Source organism: Leptodactylus fuscus, chromosome 11, assembly GCF_031893055.1.
Source record: "Leptodactylus fuscus isolate aLepFus1 chromosome 11, aLepFus1.hap2, whole genome shotgun sequence".
Classification (NCBI taxonomy): domain Eukaryota; kingdom Metazoa; phylum Chordata; class Amphibia; order Anura; family Leptodactylidae; genus Leptodactylus; species Leptodactylus fuscus.
The window spans coordinates 21,935,536-21,956,254 of record NC_134275.1 but is presented as its reverse complement, the minus strand read 5'-3'; the positions used below and the strand labels follow the sequence as shown (position 1 = coordinate 21,956,254).

The 20,719-nt window shown below is 43.4% G+C and overlaps 1 protein-coding gene across 1 annotated transcript in view; it reads left to right on the top strand.

Moving 5' to 3' along the window:
- LOC142184919 (gamma-aminobutyric acid receptor subunit beta-4-like) overlaps nucleotides 1-20,719 on the top strand; it is a 149,842-nt gene that overhangs the window by 22,302 nt on the left and 106,821 nt on the right. The gene's annotated exons all lie outside the window — the stretch shown is intronic.

Sequence of the window (20,719 nt, the reverse complement as noted above, 5' to 3'; positions counted from 1 at the left end):
TAAAAAAAAAACAAACAACAAACACATATATTTCATTGACTGCTTTCCTGCACCAGTGTTGATCTACTGTGCGCTGGAATGAGATGTGCTTACTTTATTAAGAGGCATGTGCTAGACAGGGAAATCCTTCTCCTCCTCCTACTAAACACCACCCACACTTCACCTACTTTTTGGAACAGTGCCAAGCCTCACAGAAATATGGCATAAAATTAAAAGGGCCACTTTTTAGAAAAAACTGCCTTGCACAAAAGAGGTCTCTGTGTAAGGGCCTTGATAAATGTTTCCCTGTACAGTGTCTGAAGAAAGCCCTAGGGAGCATTCATTTGAACATATTTTTTTCCATTCTATGTTCTATGGATAGGTTCCTAGGAGCCCTGACAGTGTTCTACGCTATGCTTTATAGATAGGTTCCTAGGAGCCCACTTCCTGCTACACTGCACCAAATACTCAGCTGTGAGGGCCGTCTACTACCAAAGACTCTCTGCCCACATCCCAGACTTCATATCTGCAGACGAGAAGAGGAAACTCTACATCCTACTGGGAGAAGAAGAGGCCACTGTGGAGATCGCTGCCCAATACGTGTCCAGCTGTCACCAAACAAGAGGAAGATGAGACTCCATGGACTGTTATATTTATCCCAAAACACCCACCCCCACCCCCACCCCCCCATATAGCAGTCACCAACGAAGAGGAAGACGAGACTCCACGGACTGTTATGCCCCGCCCCCCCCACCTCCAACCCCCCCCATATAGCAGCCACCAACGAAGAGGAAGATGAGACTCCATGGACTGTTATAACCCAAACCCCCCCCCATACCCACCACCCACCCAACCCAACGCCCCCCCCCCCCGCCCACTTTACTAGCTTTGGCAATGCCAAATAACTATTCGGACGTGCCAATAAAGCATTTTTTATTTGATTTGATAGGTTCCTAGGAGCCCTGACAGTGTTCTACACTATGTTTTATAGGTAGGTTCCTAGGAGCCCTGACAGTGTTATACACTATGTTTTATAGATAGGTTCCTAGGAGCCCTGACAGTGTTCTACACTATGCTTTATAGATAGGTTCCTAGGAGCCCTGACGGTGTTATACACTATGTTTTATAGGTAGGTTCCTAGGAGCCCTGACAGTGTTATACACTATGTTTTATAGATAGGTTCCTAGGAGCCCTGACAATGTTCTACACTATGCTTTATAGATAGGTTCCTAGGAGCCCTGACAGTGTTCTACACTATGTTTTATAGATAGGTTCCTAGGAGCCCTGACAGTGTTCTACACTATGCTTTATAGATAGGTTCCTAGGAGCCCTGACAGTGTTATACACTATGCTTCATAGATAGGTTCCTAGGAGCCCTAACAGTGTTCTACACTATGTTTTATAGATAGGATCCTAGGAGCCCTGACAGTATTCTACACTATGTATTATAGATAGGTTCCTAGGAGTCCTGACAGTGTTCTACACTATGTTTTATAGATAGGTTCCTAGGAGCCCTGACAGTGTTCTACACTATGCTTTATAGATAGGTTCCTAGGAGCCCTGACAGTGTTCTACACTATGCTTTATAGATAGGTTCCTAGGAGCCCTGACAGTGTTATACACTATGCTTTATAGATAGGTTCCTAGGAGCCCTGACAGTGTTCTACACTATGCTTTATAGATAGGTTCCTAGGAGCCCTGACAGTGTTCTACACTATGTTTTATAGATAGGTTCCTAGGAGCCCTGACAGTGTTCTACACTATGCTTTATAGATAGGTTCCTAGGAGCCCTGACAGTGTTCTACACTATGTTTTATAGATAGGTTCCTAGGAGCCCTGACAGTGTTATACACTATGTTTTATAGATAGATTCCTAGGAGCCCTGACAGTGTTCTACACTATGCTTTATAGATAGGTTCCTAGGAGCCCTGACAGTGTTCTACACTATGCTTTATAGATAGGTTCCTAGGAGCCCTGACAGTGTTATACACTATGTTTTATAGATAGGTTCCTAGGAGCCCTGACAGTGTTCTACACTATGCTTTATAGATAGGTTCCTAGGAGCCCTGACAGTGTTCTACACTATGTTTTATAGATAGGTTCCTAGGAGCCCTGACAGTGTTCTACACTATGCTTTATAGATAGGTTCCTAGGAGCCCTGACAGTGTTCTACACTATGTTTTATAGATAGGATCCTAGGAGCCCTGACAGTATTCTACACTATGTATTATAGATAGGTTCCTAGGAGTCCTGACAGTGAAAAAAATGTAATGTGTTTCAGCCATGTTTTTTTTTTTTTTTTTTTGTGGTTTGCAGTAGAAATTATAATATATAGGATATAGCCAGATAAGGATTGGTAAGGGTATCCCAGGAGAAGGTGGATAGGTGCTTTTACTATCACTTGCAGAGTATATTTATTTATTTCTCTTACTTATATAGCGCCATCACATTCCACAACGCTGTACAGACATTGACAATCTATATGCCCTATTAGTACGTCCTACTTCCTTTGGTAATTTTAGGAAGCTGGACCCGTGGGTTCTGGACTGGTTCTGAGTCCAGGTCATTTGAACAGGACCAGCACCCAACTCTGGTTTTGCTCCTCTCCAGTTTTCACAGTTACCTGTGTTATGGGGATTGGCTTTACGATAGTCTAGAAGCCCCCATAGTACAGGTAAGTACTTTTGAAAATGGGGAGAGGAGAAGAGGTGGAGTGACTGAGACGGTTATAATCATGTAATGTATGAAAAGCATTGTTATCCTTAAAAGCTGAATGCTAGATATAGTTGCTCATGCTTGAAACTGGTATAATGTTATATGATAAGATCGCGCCTGCATCCTGGATGGGTGCAAGAAAAACAAATGCTTGGCTTGCTACCAAAAGACAGCTCCCCAAGGTTACCATGCAGGATTGGAGTAGCTGGCTATATATGGCACTGCTTAAACTTTTTCTGTTTGATTGAGATGTATCATACCAATCAGGAATGAGTATGGAAACTTACGTTGTTGCTATCTCTCTTACTTTCACTGCTACTATTTAACTATTTAACCCCCATGTTCTTAAATAAAAGTGCATCTGCACACATTCCTTAGCTGAAAGAGGAACTAATACCAACATATAGAGTGGTGTGACTTCTTTACCGCCTGGCACTCCGCCTAATCAATTAGGACAACGACAGTTACCTGGGATTATTGGTCAATTAGTCATAAACATGGCTTTGACCTTATCAAAGTGACCTGGACAAGGGTGCTAGTTGCAATCACGTGAGCAGCCCACTTTAGACGGGGGCCCAAATGGCGTAGTGAATACTTTCTACACATTACAGAAAAATACATGCAGCAGACATACTGTTGCCCTATAGGTATAAAGGAAAAAAGTCCGCATAGAGTTCCAAATTGTTTATGAGTCTAAAGGTAGCAATGCAAGAACACATACTAAAGAGTCACAAACTTTACAGCATATCAAGTGTCAGGGTCTGAGGTTGCTAGGTGGGGTGGCATAGACACACAAGTCCAGATTTTTAGTCCAAAAAGGTAGAGCTTTATTTTTCCTCCACACGAAACAGTGCAGCGACAAAAAAAGAAAACAAAACAATATAAAATAAATACCTGCCCGGCTAGGCTCTGACTGCACACATAAATAGGTTACCTCACCTAGAATAGCAGATTCAATAGCAAAAATTGAATGGTACAAGACACAGCTCCCACAGTGTGACCTTCCAGCTGGCCCTGCAGCCCAGCTCTGTCCAAAGTCTTGCTGCTGGAGCTGACCTTTTAAACCTCACTGATGAGGACAATCCACAGCAGCTGACACGCTGCAGAAACATCCACAATGTGTGGACTGGAGGGGGGGTGGAATGACAGGTCCCACCTGCCATTCCTAAAAAATCCAGCTCAATACTGAGCATGTAAAAAAATGCTCAGTAGACAAAAGCTGTCTCCCCTCCTGATAATACTCGTCTATGGATGAGCACTGTGAGCAAAGGGAGGGGGCGTTCCTCCCTGCTCACAATGTACAGCGCGTTAGGCACTGCTGTGGAGAAAGACGTACCTGACTGACTGTCAAGAACGCCCTTCTGACTGTAAAGAGCTAAGGTACCGGGACCGATATAGCTTTACCCGGGGGAAAGATCGGGAAAGCCGATAGTGTGCTGAATTCTGTGCACTATCAGCTTTCCAGCAGTATATAGAACTGCCTTTGCCCAAATCGGTGAAAGGTCCCCTTTAAGACTAAACCTAACAGCACCAATATCTTCGGCACCTGGGATCATTTTGGCAAAATCGAATGTGTGTGTCTAGCCTAATGCAGTAGAGAGTTCATTGATACATGTGGCTAGTTGATACATTTACTCTCAAATATTGCAAAAAATGTTAAAATATTATTTGTATCTACTTCAGTTATTCATCATGAAAAAGTTTAAGTGAAATTATACCCAAGTACTGTGGTTGTCCTGGACACAAAGTTAGATACAGATGTGTTATCTCCTACCTTATGTCATATATAGATGTTGAGAACCCGAGGTTCGGGTTGGAATTGAGTTCTGCGCTCTCTGGTGGGTCTTAATGATGATATGGAGACCGGATTTCCAAATGTTGAATAGATTTATTGTAGAACGATATCACAATGCATTTCGGGCCTCTACGGGTCCTTTTTCAAGTGCAAGAGCAATATATGTTGCCCCAGTCAGAGGACTGTCCTCTGACTGAGGCAACATGTATTGCTCTAGCACTTGAAAATGGAACCGTAAAGACCCGACACGCGTCGTGATATCGTTCTACAATAAATCTATTCAACATTTGGAAATCCAGTCTCCATATCATCATTAAGACCCACCAGGGAGCGCAGAACTCCATTTCAACCCAAACCTTGGGTTCTCAGCATCTATATATTCCTTCTCCGGGTAGCTGGTGTACTGTTGGTTCTGCTGGATTGTTAATCAATAAGTCTATATTGGGGTTGTGACATCTCACAACCTGACCAGGTGAGAGGCCAACTGATCTGTTTTTGATTCATCAATATTTCTCTGAAAAGTATTACGTTTCTACTATGCTTAGAGCGCTCGGTGTCTCTCTCTTTTTTGTTCTACTACCTTATGTCATAGAGAGATTTGTACGGATACGTGTGGCATGAGATCAACAGCTTTTCAAGATACCATGAGTTTGCAATATTGTATGGAAGGGAGGGGTATTGAGTGAAAGGAAGATCTTGCTGTGATACTCCGCTACCCCCTAACATGCTCCTGATGCACTCTTAGATCACTAAGGAATAAAAAGCAGTTTTGTCAAAAATCATACAGCAGGGTCCTGGCAGCATTGCCTGTGATCAGAGATGACTCTGATCATGGGCATTTAACCACTCGGATGCCATAGTTAAATTTCCATTTTATGTTCAGTAATGGGGTGGCCCCCATGGCACAATTGTGGGGGCCGTCCCATTACCATGACAGCTGGGAGCCTTCTGAAAGTTCCTAGTGCTGCCATAGTGTTGTAATTAGTGAAGCCTGCCTGCAACAAGCTTCAAAAGTTACATAGCAAATCTGGCCTAGACTGTGCAGTCTGTGGCACTGGTGATCTGAAAATCACATGTTCAATCCCCCTAGGGTGGCTAAAAACAAAACTTTAAAAAATATGAACAAAAAACCCCCAAAACCTAAAAGTTTAAATCACCCACCCTTCCCTAGATCACACCAATACGTAAACCAACACATTAGGCATCCCCAAGTCCAAAATGCCCAATCTATTAATATAAAATTTTTTGTCCCATATCGTAAATGCTGTAGCAGAAAAAAAAAAATCAAAATGACTCATTTGGTGTTTTTTTGCTGATTTGCCTCCCTAAAAAAACTAAATAAATAGTGATCAAATCATACATTTCCCCAACATGGTATCAATAAAAATTACATATTGTCCCGCAAAAAAAAGAAACCTTAGGGCTCGTTCACATCTGCGCCCAGGACTCCGTTCTGCAGGTTTCCGTTTCCTGCACAAAACAGGGGCAGGAGACGGAAACCTGCCGGCATGTTTCACGCCCATGCATTTGAATGGACTTGAAAAGTCTCCGGCCGTGTGCGCCGGTGAGCGTTTTATGCGCTCCGCGGCGAAACCAGTTTTTTTAAACCGGACACAGAGTCAGACATGCACAAAACGCTATTAAAACATGAAAAAACTTAGCAAATTTGGTATCACGTTATCGTAATGACCAAGAGAATAAAGCTAACGTAGCATATGTACCGCAGAATTGAAGCCATAAAAACTAAGCCATAAGAAAATGGCAGTACTGCGTTTTTTCCTCAATTCCACCTCATTCTGAATTTTTTTTCCTGTTGCCCAGAACATTGTACAGAATAATGAATGAGACCATTTTGAAGTCCAATATATGTGTAGCCACCCTGTGGTTAGAGCCTGGGAAAGGTTTTGCTATCATATGACAATATTGTATTGAATTGGTCTCATGAGAAATTGGAAACCAAATTCAAAATTATTTTTAATTTCAAGCAAATAAGCTGAGTTATTGAAACATGAAATTACTTACTTTTTACTATAAGTGCAGCCATTGAGGAGATGCTTTTAGAGAACTCGGGTATGTTGTTTTGGCTAATAAAATCCAAATAGCAAAAAAATAAGTTTCAGTAAAATGAATATACAAATTTTCAGTGGAACATTTGGTGCATATTATTAAATCCGTATGTTGGAGAGACTGGTCAGAAGCTTAGAATGCGGATTAACTTACATCGCCATACAATTAGAGAACAAAGAATGGACCTTCCCCTGTCAAAACATTTCTGCAATGAAGATCATAATATCACCAATGACATGAAAATTTTGGTTTTAAGAGGGAATTTTAAATCCAGGAAAGAGAGATGGATTTATGAGTACAAGTTTATGACCCTGCTTCAAACATTGCAGAAAGGGATGAATCTGTCACATGGGTTCATGGCATCCTACAGAAATCACTGAACTGAAACGGCCATAAAAGACACTCTGTGAACTGATAAGAACACTGCAAACTGATGAATTGTTTATTTGTATGTAACAATAACCAATAATCTTCTTCCACCCTCCCTCCTAGAATTCTATTCCTGTGTCCCTCTGTACATAAATATGCATCCTTCAGAAATTGTTTTTAGATATACCTGAAGAAGAAGCCGAGAGCTTCGAAACGTTGTAATCTGTCATCATTATTAGTTAGCCATTAAAAAAGGTATCAACTACTGAAGACTCTCAAGTTTTTTGTTTTTCCATTTTCCTTATGTAAAATGATTAGTAAAAAAAAAAAAAATCTGCATAAGCACTGACGAGAGACTAGAAGGTACTACATAGTATCACCCGGAATGTAAAGGAACTGAAGATACTTGTTACAAAATTTTTGCATCTAAAGCCTGACAAAAAAAATTTCTACTCTCAATATAATAAAAAATGGTTTAAAAAACGTGGGTCACGCTGACCATTATGGGATAGAACAGAGACTAAGCTCATGTTAAAGCCTTATTAACACATGAAATGGTAGGAGCCTTGTTAAGAAAGACAGACCCCCGAGAGCAGATCAAATATAAAGCTTTTCCTTATCCTTGCCCTCACAGGGGATAACTGTCACTGAAACTGTATGTGGAGAATTTACTATGACTGGTGTTTTCTATGCCAGTCTTTTTCAATTCCTCCATTAAGCTATGGCCCAAAGTTGCAGAAATGCGGCTTTTTTTGTTCCAGATTTTGCTGCGTATTTTTGAACCAAAGTCAATAATGGCTGCGAAAGGACAACAAAATCTGCAACGAAAAATAGCTGCGTTTCCGCAACGTGGGGCCTTAGTGTTGAGATGCACCAAAATTACTAAGATTCTTAAGGTCTGTGCACCAATTACTGTAATAGATTTTGTGGCACAAGTTATAATAAATCTGTTAGGGCTCGTTCACACGGGGGGCGGTGGGGCAGATTTTGACCATATTTTGACTTGGGGAGCCAAGTCAAAATATGGTCAAAACCCGCCTGCCCCGATGTCGCGGCTTCCCCCACCCCGGAGTCAGCTCAAAGGAATGGGCCGACGCTGGAGGAATCTGCCTGAAGAAAGGGCAGCTCGCTTCTTTTTTACCGCTATCAGTAGTTGCTGAGTGGTGAGCGGGGTGGAAAAGAAATAAAATGGTGTGTCTTTGGTGCAACTCAGGTCTTGACGACTCTTTCCTGCTCCACAGCAGAATCTACCAACAGAGTCTACCTACGAATAGGTAATGTCTTCAGAGAGTGGTGACTGATAGTTCTAATCCTTCATTGGAGCACTACTGAATTTTCTTCAGGACGGTTTGGATAGGGGTCTTAGTCCTGTCACCCTAAAGGTGCAGGTTGCAGCACTATCTGTTTAGGTAGATGCTTATCTCAGGAGTCCTTAATCTTCAGATTCCTTAAAGGTACTATGAGACTAATACTGATGGTTTCAATTCCCATTCCATAGTGGGATCTTTCCATAATTCTCTATGGACTATGCCGTCCTCCTTTTGAACCTTTGGAGGACGTGGACATTAAGTTTCTGTCCTTCAAGACTACTTTTCTGCAGACTATCACCTCTGAAAAAAGGAGAGTTACAAGAGTCCAAATAAGTTACAGAGTTACAGAGTCCAAATAAGGCTCCTTCCTGGGTTCAACTTTAAGGGGGCATTCACACGAAGGAAGTTGGCGCTGATTGTGGCACGATGACTCGCGGCAGAATCAGCGCTGAAAAAAAGACTCCCATTGACTTCAATGTGTTCCGCGCGGAAAATGGAACCCATTTAAGTCAATGGGAGACTTTTTTCAGTGCTGTTTCTGCCGCGAGTCATCGTGCCATAATCAGTGCCAACTTCCTCTAAGGGTGCATTCACACGAAGGAAAATGGTGAGGAATTTGGTGTGGAATTTTAGCACTGAAAAAAAAGCTTCCCATTGAAGTCAATGGAAGGATTTTTTTGCAGTGCTGACTGAGGCGGATTCCACACCAAATTCAGCACCAGTTTCCTCCATGTGAATGCAGCCTTAGGTGCCCTCTCAAGGCTAATATGAATTGGCAATTGACATCGCTCTTTCTTCTCAGGGGTTACCATATACGGTATATACTCAAGTATAAGCCGACCCGGGTATAAGCCGACCCCCCTAATTTTACCACAAAAAACTGGGAAAACTTATTGACTCGAGTATAAGCCGAGGGGGGGAAATGCAGCAGCTACTGGAAAATTTTAAAAATTAAAATGGTCAGAGTTTTTGGGTGCAGTAGTTGCTGGGTGCTGGGGAGGGGAGGGGGTGTTTTGGTTGTCTGTCTGCCCCTTCCCTGAGCTTGAGGACTGTTTCTTCTTCCCCCACTTGGAATTCAGTCTGGCTGAATATAGGGTATCTGCAGTGCTCCTATTAACCCCTTCCCAGAACAGGAGCACTGCAGATCCCCTATATTCAGTAGACCGGGCACTGTCAGACACAGGGATACCTAATGTGTATGTGTTTCACAGTTATTTTCTACTTTTATATGTATTCTAGGGAAAGGAGGGATTTACAGCTTTTATTTTGTTATTTTTTTCAAATCTTTTTTTTTTTTTTTGCACTATTTTACGGGAGATTCTATACATTGATATTGTGGCTGGTCATAGACACCCCCCCCCCCTCTTTAAAAAAAAAAATGTAATTAAATTTTTCTTTTTTTTAGTTGACTCGAGTATAAGCCGAGGGGGGCTTTTTCAGCACAAAAAATGGGCTGAAGAATTCGGCTTATACTCGAGTATATATTGTAATTCCACCTGATTTTAAGGCCCATTCAACAAGAGCTGTGTCTGCTTCCTGGGCAGAGAATCGTTCTGTTCCCCTCAAACAGATCTGTGCTGCCACCTCTTAGGTTCTCAACTAACCTTTGTAAAGCATAACCGGTGAAATGTGCACAGCTCAGAGGCCGTAGCCTTCGGGTATTCAGTATTGAGCACTGTAATAGGAGGGAACCCTCCCTAGGGGCCTGCGTGCTACTTCCCCACATTGTGTTGCTGGTAGGACATAAGCGAATCATTGATTATGTATGTACGTATGTATGTACAGTGTTGGGCCCCATGTCAAAAGTTCGCCACGGGGCCCCGCCATTCCTAGTTACGCCACTGCACGGGGGAGGTCTTTTTTGTCCTCTTATAGGGGTCCAGTCTGATTAATTAATTATGTAAATTAAAAATTCCACCTTTCCTACCAGCACACAGGGGCAGAATTACCCCATATTGTGCTGCTGTTAGGACTAAGGGAACACAGATTAACATCATAATCAATGACACTGCCCAGTAATGAGAACTAGTCCATAATTAGTCAGTGTTTCATTTACTAATAGTGTATTCTCCCCTGGCCCCAGCACTGGCACCCATACATAGAATACCTATTATGCACAATAAAGCCTTCTATTTGTAGGTTAATGATGGACTGACTGCATGACTCATATATGTAAATACAGGACAAACCTCTCCTGATATCTGCGGATATGCTTTTATATTCGTAGACTTGTAGACATGTTAGCTTCTGGGGGGAATTATATTTCTGCTGTTGTCTCTTAAGCCTGGTTTCATACGTAGCATTTTGCAAAAATAGCACATTTTCCATGACTGTTTGTGTGTGTGTTTCTTTATATGCTTAAAACAGTTCAGTTTGGTAATTTTATGGAATTCTTTGAATCAATGGCGGTTTTTTTTTTTTAAATGCACCCTGGCGTGGTTGTGCCCTACACATCCCTATAGGACAGAATTCGCAAGATGACACTAAATAAAAAATTTCACCAAAAATGCCATAAAACTTGTTACTAAATGCATTTCCAAAATGTATTCTAAAGTGCAGAAACCCAATGAAGAAATGCAGGGGATTTAGGAGTCACAGTTGGGTTAATGGTAGTTGTAGTCAGCTCTACCAACACTCCGGCAGCTGGTACAATGACAAGGGGGCCTGCAGGGTCAATGATGGCGGCAGCAGTATACCCTGGGTACTCCCTGCTGTGAGCTCCCCTGAACCTGATTTGGGTTTTAGGGCCCTTGATGCAGCATTCGGACTGAAGAGACAATGGTGAACATTACAAATTAAGGAGTAAGACATGAAAGCAGCTGCACGCCATATCTTAGATAAAATGGAGGCCCAATCTTAGTAACCACTTGGCTGGAGATGAGGCTGTGTGATGGCTGTTCATGGGATCAGTCCACCTCTCTAGCTTGGGCAGTCTCCTCAACAAAAATAGTGCTGTTTTCTTCCACGGAAATGTATCTGCAGTGCCCAGGCTGTGGGGTACAGGTTCCAAAAAGGGTGTTCAACTCGGCTTGAGGATCATAGGTTCTTCCAAATGTCCTTTCACAGCCTCTGTCATATACATTGTCCCAAAAAGTGAGCTTTTCTCCTGACTGCGAGATTGACACTTGGGCAAGTCTGATCAAGGATAGTCTGATCAATTTGCTCCATTATAGGTCTCTGCTCAGAGCATGATGGGAAATGGGATTCACTCCCCCTAAAGAGGAAGATTGTCTCTTCACCATCATAAAAAAACCTAAGTCGAGGTTTGTACCATCTGCTCACCTCAGCTTAAGTGGTTCAGTCCAGTTTAGTTCTTTTGTTGCTGATTTTGCTGTGGTTTTTTGAGTCAAAGCCATGAATGGCTACAGAGGGAATGGGAAACATATAGGAAGTTTTTATACTTCTCCCTTCTTCTCAATCCACTCATGACTTTGGCTCAAAAAAACGCAACAAAATCTGCAACAAAAGAAGCTGCGTTTCCGCAACGTGGAGCCTAAGACGAAGGCCCCACATTGTGGAAACACAGCATTTTTTGTTGTTGCAGCTTTTACTCACACAGTATACAGCTCCTTAATGCTTCATACAGTATAACGCTCCTTAGTGCCCCCCACAGTATAATGCTCCTTAGTGCCCACCACAGTATAATGCTCCTTAGTGCCCACCACAGTATAATGCTCCTTAGTGCCCACCACAGTATAATGCTCCTTAGTGCCCACCACAGTATAATGCTCCTTAGTGCCCACCACAGTATAATGCTCCTTAGTGCCCACCACAGTATAATGCTCCTTAGTGCCCACCACAGTATAATGCTCCTTAGCGCCCACCATAGTATAATGCTCCTTAGTGCCCACCACAGTATAATGCTCCTTAGTACCCACTACAGTATAATGCTCCTTAGTACCCACTACAGTATAATGCTCCTTAGTACCCACCACAGTATAATGCTCCTTAGTGCCCACCACAGTATAATGCTCCTTAGTGCCCACCACAGTATAATGCTCCTTAGCGCCCACCATAGTATAATGCTCCTTAGTGCCCACCACAGTATAATGCTCCTTAGTACCCACTACAGTATAATGCTCCTTAGTGCCCACCACAGTATAATGCTCCTTAGTGCCCACCACAGTATAATGCTCCTTAGTGCCCACCACAGTATAATGCTCCTTAGTGCCCACCACAGTATAATGCTCCTTAGCGCCCACCATAGTATAATGCTCCTTAGTACCCACCACAGTATAATGCTCCTTAGTGCCCACCACAATATAATGCTCCTTAGTACCCACTACAGTATAATGCTCCTTAGTACCCACCACAGTATAATGCTCCTTAGTACCCACCACAGTATAATGCTCCTTAGTACCCACCACAGTATAATGCTCCTTAGTACCCACTACAGTATAATGCTCCTTAGTACCCACCACAGTATAATGCTCCTTAGTACCCACCACAGTATAATGCTCCTTAGTACCCACTACAGTATAATGCTCCTTAGTACCCACCACAGTATAATGCTCCTTAGTACCCACCACAGTATAATGCTCCTTAGTGCCCACCACAGTATAATGCTCCTTAGTGCCCACCACAGTATAATGCTCCTTAGCGCCCACTACAGTATGCTGGGGGTATCTGTGGTTAGGTCATCAGTATAAAAATGTTCAGATTCTGGACAACTCTTTAATAAGAACGATTTATTCTTATTTTTTCTTATAGCCACAATCAGTCAGATGCATTTTATTGTCTGAAAAATACAGTAAATGCTGGACATGTTCAACTGCTGTTCAGACCTTCACCTGATAGTGGACCCTGGTCACTGGACCTTTACTAAATCTTCTGAGTAAAAAAAATATGCAAATCTATTCTCCAGGATGTAATTAGGAGAACAGCATGCTGCCCTCTAGGGACAGCCCCCTTAACATCATGCATGACTCAGTTAAAAAGCCTACTGACTAGAGATGAGCGAACACTAAAATGTTCGAGGTTCGAAATTCGATTCGAACAGCCGCTCACTGTTCGAGTGTTCGAATGGGTTTCGAACCCCATTATAGTCTATGGGGAACATAAACTCGTTAAGGGGGAAACCCAAATTCGTGTCTGGAGGGTCACCAAGTCCACTATGACACCCCAGGAAATGATACCAACACCCTGGAATGACACTGGGACAGCAGGGGAAGCATGTCTGGGGGCATAAAAGTCACTTTATTTCATGGAAATCCCTGTCAGTTTGCGATTTTCGCAAGCTAACTTTTCCCCATAGAAATGCATTGGCCAGTGCTGATTGGCCAGAGTACGGAACTCGACCAATCAGCGCTGGCTCTGCTGGAGGAGGCGGAGTCTAAGATCGCTCCACACCAGTCTCCATTCAGGTCCGACCTTAGACTCCGCCTCCTCCCGCAGAGCCAGCGCTGATTGGCCGAAGGCTGGCCTATGCATTCCTATGCGAATGCAGAGACTTAGCAGTGCTGAGTCAGTTTTGCTCAACTACACATCTGATGCACACTCGGCACTGCTACATCAGATGTAGCAATCTGATGTAGCAGAGCCGAGGGTGCACTAGAACCCCTGTGCAAACTCAGTTCACGCTAATAGAATGCATTGGCCAGCGCTGATTGGCCAATGCATTCTATTAGCCCGATGAAGTAGAGCTGAATGTGTGTGCTAAGCACACACATTCAGCACTGCTTCATCACGCCAATACAATGCATTAGCCAGTGCTGATTGGCCAGAGTACGGAATTCGGCCAATCAGCGCTGGCTCTGCTGGAGGAGGCGGAGTCTAAGGTCGGACCTGAATGGAGACTGGTGTGGAGCGATCTTAGACTCCGCCTCCTCCAGCAGAGCCAGCGCTGATTGGTCGAATTCCGTACTCTGGCCAATCAGCACTGGCCAATGCATTCTATTAGCTTGATGAAGCAGAGTGTGCACAAGGGTTCAAGCGCACCCTCGGCTCTGATGTAGCAGAGCCGAGGGTGCACAAGGGTTCAAGTGCACCCTCGGCTCTCCTACATCAGAGCCGAGGGTGCGCTTGAACCCTTGTGCAGCCTCGGCTCTGCTACATCAGAGCCGAGGGTGCGCTTGAACCCTTGTGCACACTCTGCTTCATCAAGCTAATAGAGTGCATTGGCCAGCGCTGATTGGCCAGAGTACGGAATTCGGCCAATCAGCGCTGGCCAATGCATCCCTATGGGAAAAAGTTTATCTCACAAAAATCATAATTACACACCTGATAGAGCCCCAAAAAGTTATTTTTAATAACATTCCCCCCTAAATAAAGGTTATCCCTAGCTATCCCTGCCTGTACAGCTATCCCTGTCTCATAGTCACAAAGTTCACATTCTCATATGACCCGGATTTGAAATCCACTATTCGTCTAAAATGGAGGTCACCTGATTTCGGCAGCCAATGACTTTTTCCAATTTTTTTCAATGCCCCCGGTGTCGTAGTTCCTGTCCCACCTCCCCTGCACTGTTATTGGTGCAAAAAAGGCGCCAGGGAAGGTGGGAGGGGAATCGAATTTTGGCGCACTTTACCACGCGGTGTTCGATTCGATTCGAACATGGCGAACACCCTGATATCCGATCGAACATGTGTTCGATAGAACACTGTTCGCTCATCTCTACTACTGACATGATGCGGAGTTTATTGCCAAATTAGTATTTCTATTCGAAAAGGAACAGATTCCCAGCTATGGACTGTTTCGGTCTTTTGGACCTCCTCAGCATATCGCAGGGATACTGATTTGGCAGAGTGAGAAACTATAGACCAGGGTCAGGGGGTTACCCCTGACTCTAAATCTTCTGACTTAGGCTAAGGCCCCCACATAGCAAACCACATAAAAAACACAGCAGAAATGCGTCACTGTTTTTTCTGCTAGAATCCCATCCACGTTGCAGGTGCTGTATTCTACACTGCTTGGAGAATAGCTCATCGCCAATATCATATTAATCACCTTACTTATTGGGTATCCAGTGTAAACCGCTGCTGTCTTATGACGGATGAAAGCAACAGCGGTAGTGTGAACCTTAATCTGAAGATGCTGCAGTGCTGGTCACATCACTGCTGTTTATAGGTGAGGTTATTCTGATACTGGTGACCTATTCTAAGCATTAGGCATTGTTATTTCAACAAATGTTGCATAAATGAACAGTGGAGAGGTCTAATACATCCTATGAGAGAAGCTGATACACAGGTCTCCGTCTGACTCTGTAGTGTGACTTTAGCTTGGGGCGTCTCTCTACTAAACCCTTTATACAAGTCTTGCTCATTGGACTGTGCAGGACCAGTTCACCACCTTAGCCTACATGCATACAATTATATGCAAGTAAAAACAGCATCCGTATACCATCTGTCCCCTCCATAGAGCTGTACATTTCATTAATGAGCTCAAGGCACAAAACAGACAGAAACAGGACCCATAATAATACATGGTCGTGTGGATGGGGCCATAAGAACATAAATAACACAGCTAGCCCACTGACTGTACTGCTGCGTCCATGCTTCAGCCACATACTAGACCAGCGGCATAGCTACCAGGGTAGCAGCTGTAGCGGTTGCCACAGGGCCCAGAATATTAGGGGGCCCAGCGACAGTCACTATTGCTGTGTTTTTTTGGTTTTTTTTAATAGGCTGTTACCTGCTGGAGTAACTCCAGCAGGTAACGGCTCCTATTTACTTACCAATCCTGGCTCCTGCTCAGGGCCACCATCGCTTCTCCTTTTCAGCCCCCAAGTATAATGATCAAAGGCCCCGGGGAGGTGAGGGAACATAAAAAACAGTGTTACTTACCTCTCCTGGCTCCAGGCAAGCTTCAGGCTTACTTGTGTGACATCCCTGACGTCACATGACCGGGAGGGGGGCCCCATGTCAAAAGATCGCCACCGGACCCCGCCATTCCTAGTTACGCCACTTTACCAGATCATCCTACAGTCTGATCTCATCTCGTCCTGGATGAAGTCAATGGTCTCTCACCTAGCCACCCAGTACCCTGGTCTGCCCTGACAAGGGGTAAGAGCCCTGAAACAGCTGTCTGCGGATGGGTATTTTAAAAGGGGGTTTCTGGTTATGCCAAGTAAAGGATTCTTGAACATCAGGAATTGATTTACAGGGTGCTACCATCCAAAAACACGGTACTTGGGAACACTGTTCCTTTTTCTAGGAAGGAAAACGTATTTGTATATTCTTGTCCTGGCTGGAAAAAAAAAAAGCTGTCTTGAAGACTTTGGTTCCAGCCCACTCTGCTTGATGTAGTAAGCATGTAGCACTGAGATAAATGGATATACAATCATAAAAGACTTCCTTACATGAAGATTTCCTATTATATGTATACAATGCATTAAAGTTATAGAATTAGATAATACGTCACACGGTTTTACCATTGTGACCACTGTGGCGCTCCGAAAGCGCCTGTTGACTTTATACCACCGGCAGTCCACTCTTAACACTGCAAAGAAGTATGTATACCCTCTTATAGGAAAGACAGTGTACACAACGATGAGAACCGCCATCATGTGGCTCCACTTCTGGCCCTGCTATCACATGACCACCAGATCGGCGCTGCAGAAAAAGATAGGTGGTAAAAAAAAAAGTCAGCTTAAAATGCCCCTGAACGGAATACCAAATGCATATGTGAGCTGTGACGTATACAATTTTATTCTGAACAATTTATCAAATATTCAAGGACTGCCAACCACTTAAATATACAGAATAATAAAGATGATAAGTGATCGATGTCTATACCAGATACGAATCTGAGTTTTGGTGATCTGTATGATGATAATCCCAATAATCTGCACAGGCTCCTCCAGTTTTACAAAAAAAAAATAAAAACACACACTCTTTTTTTAGATACTTGCAAAAGTCTCCTATTTTTACAGACTGTCCAGGACTGCTTGTGACTATTCTGCTCCGCCAAGCATGCCAAAAAAGCATTCAGCCAAAATCTGCTTTAATGTATGGCCGGCTTTAGTCATCTGTCTCCAGTCACTGTGTAGAACTTTCATATCTTAACTGCAATTGTCCTTCATGTAGTTCTCCAATAACAAATGGAATAAAATATGGATCTATGTAATGGATCAGATGTTTTGCCAGTGACAAGTGCCAGTCAGCAATATAGCTTGTCCATCGCCACTTGTGTAGTTCCATTGGCGTTGTATGTGACAGAGGGCAGGTTCACACCAGTGCCCAAACTCCGTTTTCAGGTTTCCGTCTTCTACCGACAGAAGACAAACCTGGCAGACAGTGTACAGCCGTGAGCAAAGTCCTGCAAAAAGTCCTGCATGTCCGACTCTGTGTCTGGTTAAAAAAAAAAACGGTTTCACCGCGGAGAGCACAAAACGCTCACAGGTGCTCACGGCCCATTGAAATATGACTGCAGGCTTCTGTCTCCTGTTCAGTTTTGGGCAGGAAACGGAAACCTGCAAAACGGAGACTGGGGCTCAGATGTGAACCCGCCCTCAGTGATTGTTTGAGCACATACAGATTCAATATGGCAGCACATTTCTATTTCCATGAAGTGATGACCTACAAAAGGAGCAGAATGCCCGGACCTTTGTAGTGTCCCACAAGGATGCTCGCAAATGTTATGTCTAGTTGTTATCATAACGTTTAGACTGTTTTCTAATGGCTATAGCGGTCTTCCAGCTTTGTGCTGGATCCACCATTGTTAGGCTGCTTTGTAAATGGAAGTGGCATTTACTTTTTGATTTCTAGAAGGAGGAAGAAGTTAGCCATAACTTAGCACCCCCAGCCCTTAGCCATTTTGGGCCTGTTACCGTTGTAGTTATTGGCAGTGTAGTACAGCTGTTTTCCAGAGACCACCTTCAGCTCTCTAGTTAGTGTCAGTTAGGATAGAACAGGCTGTCCCTTAATATTTGGTCCAATGACACACTGAAAAGAAACCTTTATTGCGTAGCCTTTATTGTCATGGCCAAATAGTCCAGAAGAATTTCTGAATAGTGGCTGAAGCAGAGGATTAAGTCCAAGGGACATGCAATCTGGGCCAGTCAAATTCATGGTCCACAGATTTGAATCTCATAAGATGAAAACATTGTAACCAAAGTCTGCTCACACCAGACGGACTTGTCATCTTTGACTTGGTTTCCATCTAACTAGTTGCAGAAGTTGTAATTCTGACACCTTTTCCCCAGGTTCATTACTTTTTCAGTATGTCAATGCAATGGACAGGGGGTCGTGGACCCATTGCACCACTTAACCAGTTTGGTGTTTACCAGTTCCAAGGGCAATATTAGTTTTTCACCCTTTAGTCCCAGGGATGTGGACTTCGCTGTGGTCCCAGTTTGGTTAGCAGCTGGCCAGGCATCAGGAAAACTATGGTGCATACAATCAAAGGGACGCACAGAATGGAGTAAAGTGCAGGCCAAGGAGTCAGTACTGGGTATCAGGAGGATCTAGATGAGCAGACTGGAGCAGAGTCAGGACACGCCAACGTTGATAACATATATCTGTCACATCAGGATAAACAGATGCAGTCTCGGGAGTCAGGACAAGTCAGTAACACATATCATCCACAGTAGGATGAGAATACAGATGCAGATCAGGAATAAAGCCAAAGGTCGATACATGCAGAGAATTGTAAATATGGAGGGCAAGCAGGGGTAATCCTCACAAGAACTAGCAAAGCTATAGCTACTCAGGTGTCATACTGAGGGCAGAACAGATATAGATAGTCAGAGGCTGTCTAGGATTGACCGAGAATAGTCCAAGGTGTCAATGTTAGACCTTCAAGTTGCAGGTAGGAAGGACATGTCTACCCTATGTGCAGGAGATGCAGAAACCACCCAGTGTGAAACTGAAGTAACCTGGTGGCTGTGTTTGCTGGGAGAGATAGTAATCCAGTGGGTACAGACCATTGGTGTTACAATCATATCATAATGTTTGTTAGGCGAATGTGTTACATAACTTTGTCACACATCACATCACTTTATTGTTATATGATTGACATACTTAGAAAATGTCTTCATCCCAATTTAATTTTGCTACTTACAGTGTTGGCCAAAAGTATTGGCACCCCTGCAATTCTGTCAGATAATACTAATTTTCTTCCAGAAAATGATTGCAATCATAAATTCTTTGGTATTATTATCTTCATGTAATTTGTCTTCAATGGAAAACCATAAAAAGAATTGTCAAAAAGCCAAATTGGATATAATTCCACAGCAAGCATAAAAAAGGGGGTGGACAAAAGTATTGGCACGGTTTGAAAAATCATGTGATGCTTCTCTAACTTGTATAATTAACAGCACCTGTTACTTACCTGAGGCACCTAACAGGTGGTGGAAATAACTAAATCACACTTGCAGCCAGTTGAAATGGATTAAAGTTGACTCAACCTTTGTCCTGTGTCCTTGTGTGTACCACATTGAGCATGGAGAAAAGAAAGAAGACCAAGGAACTGTCTGAGGACCTGAGAAGCAAAATTGTGAGGAAGCATGAGCAATCTAAAGGCTACAAGTCCATCTCCAAAAACCTGAATGTTCATGGCACTGTGGCTAACCTCCCTAGATGTGGACGGAAAAGAAAAAGTGACGAGAGATTTCAATGCAAGATTGTGCGGATGGTGGATAAAGAACCTCGACTAACATCCAAACAAGTTCAAGCTGCCCTGCAGTCTGAGGGTACAACAGTGTCACCCCGTACTAACCGTTGGCGTCTGAATGAAAAGGGACTGTATGGTAGGAAACCCAGGAAGATCCTACTTCTTACCCAGAGACATAAAAAGCCAGGCTGGAGTTTGCCAAAACTTACCTGAGAAAGCCAAAAACATTTTGGAAGAATGTTCTCTGGTCAGATGAGACAAAAGTAGAGCTTTTTGGAAAAAGGCATCAACATAGAGTTTACAGGAAAAAAAAGAGGCCTTCAAAGAAAAGAACCCGGTCTCTACAGTCAAACATGGCGGAGGTTCCCTGATGTTTGGGGTTGTTTTGCTGCCTCTGGCACTGGACTGCTTGACCGTGTGCATGGCATTATGAAGTCTGAAGACTACCAACACATTGTGCAGCATAATGTAGGGCCCAGTGTGAGAAAGCTGGGTCTCCCTCAGAGGTCATGGGTCTTCCAGCAGGACAATGACCCAAAACACACTTCAAAAAGCACTAGAAAATGGTTTGAGAGAAAGCACTGGAGACTTGTAAAGTGGCAGCAATGAGTCCAGACCTGAATCCCATAGAACACCTGTGGAGAGATCTCTTGATGGCAGTTTGGAGAAGGCCTCCTTCACATCTCAGGGGGGACCTGGAGCAGTTTGCCAAAGAAGAAGAATGGTCTAAAATTCCAGCAGAGCCTTGTAAGAAACTCATTGCTGGTTACCGGAAACGGTTGTGCGCAGTTATTTTGTCTAAAGGTTGTGCTACCAAGTATTAGGCTGGGGGGGCCAATACTTTTTTTTCTGGCCCATTTTTGGAGTTTTGTGTAAAATGATCAATGATTTGACTTTTTTTTCATTCTCTTTTGTGTTTTTTCATTGCAAGCAA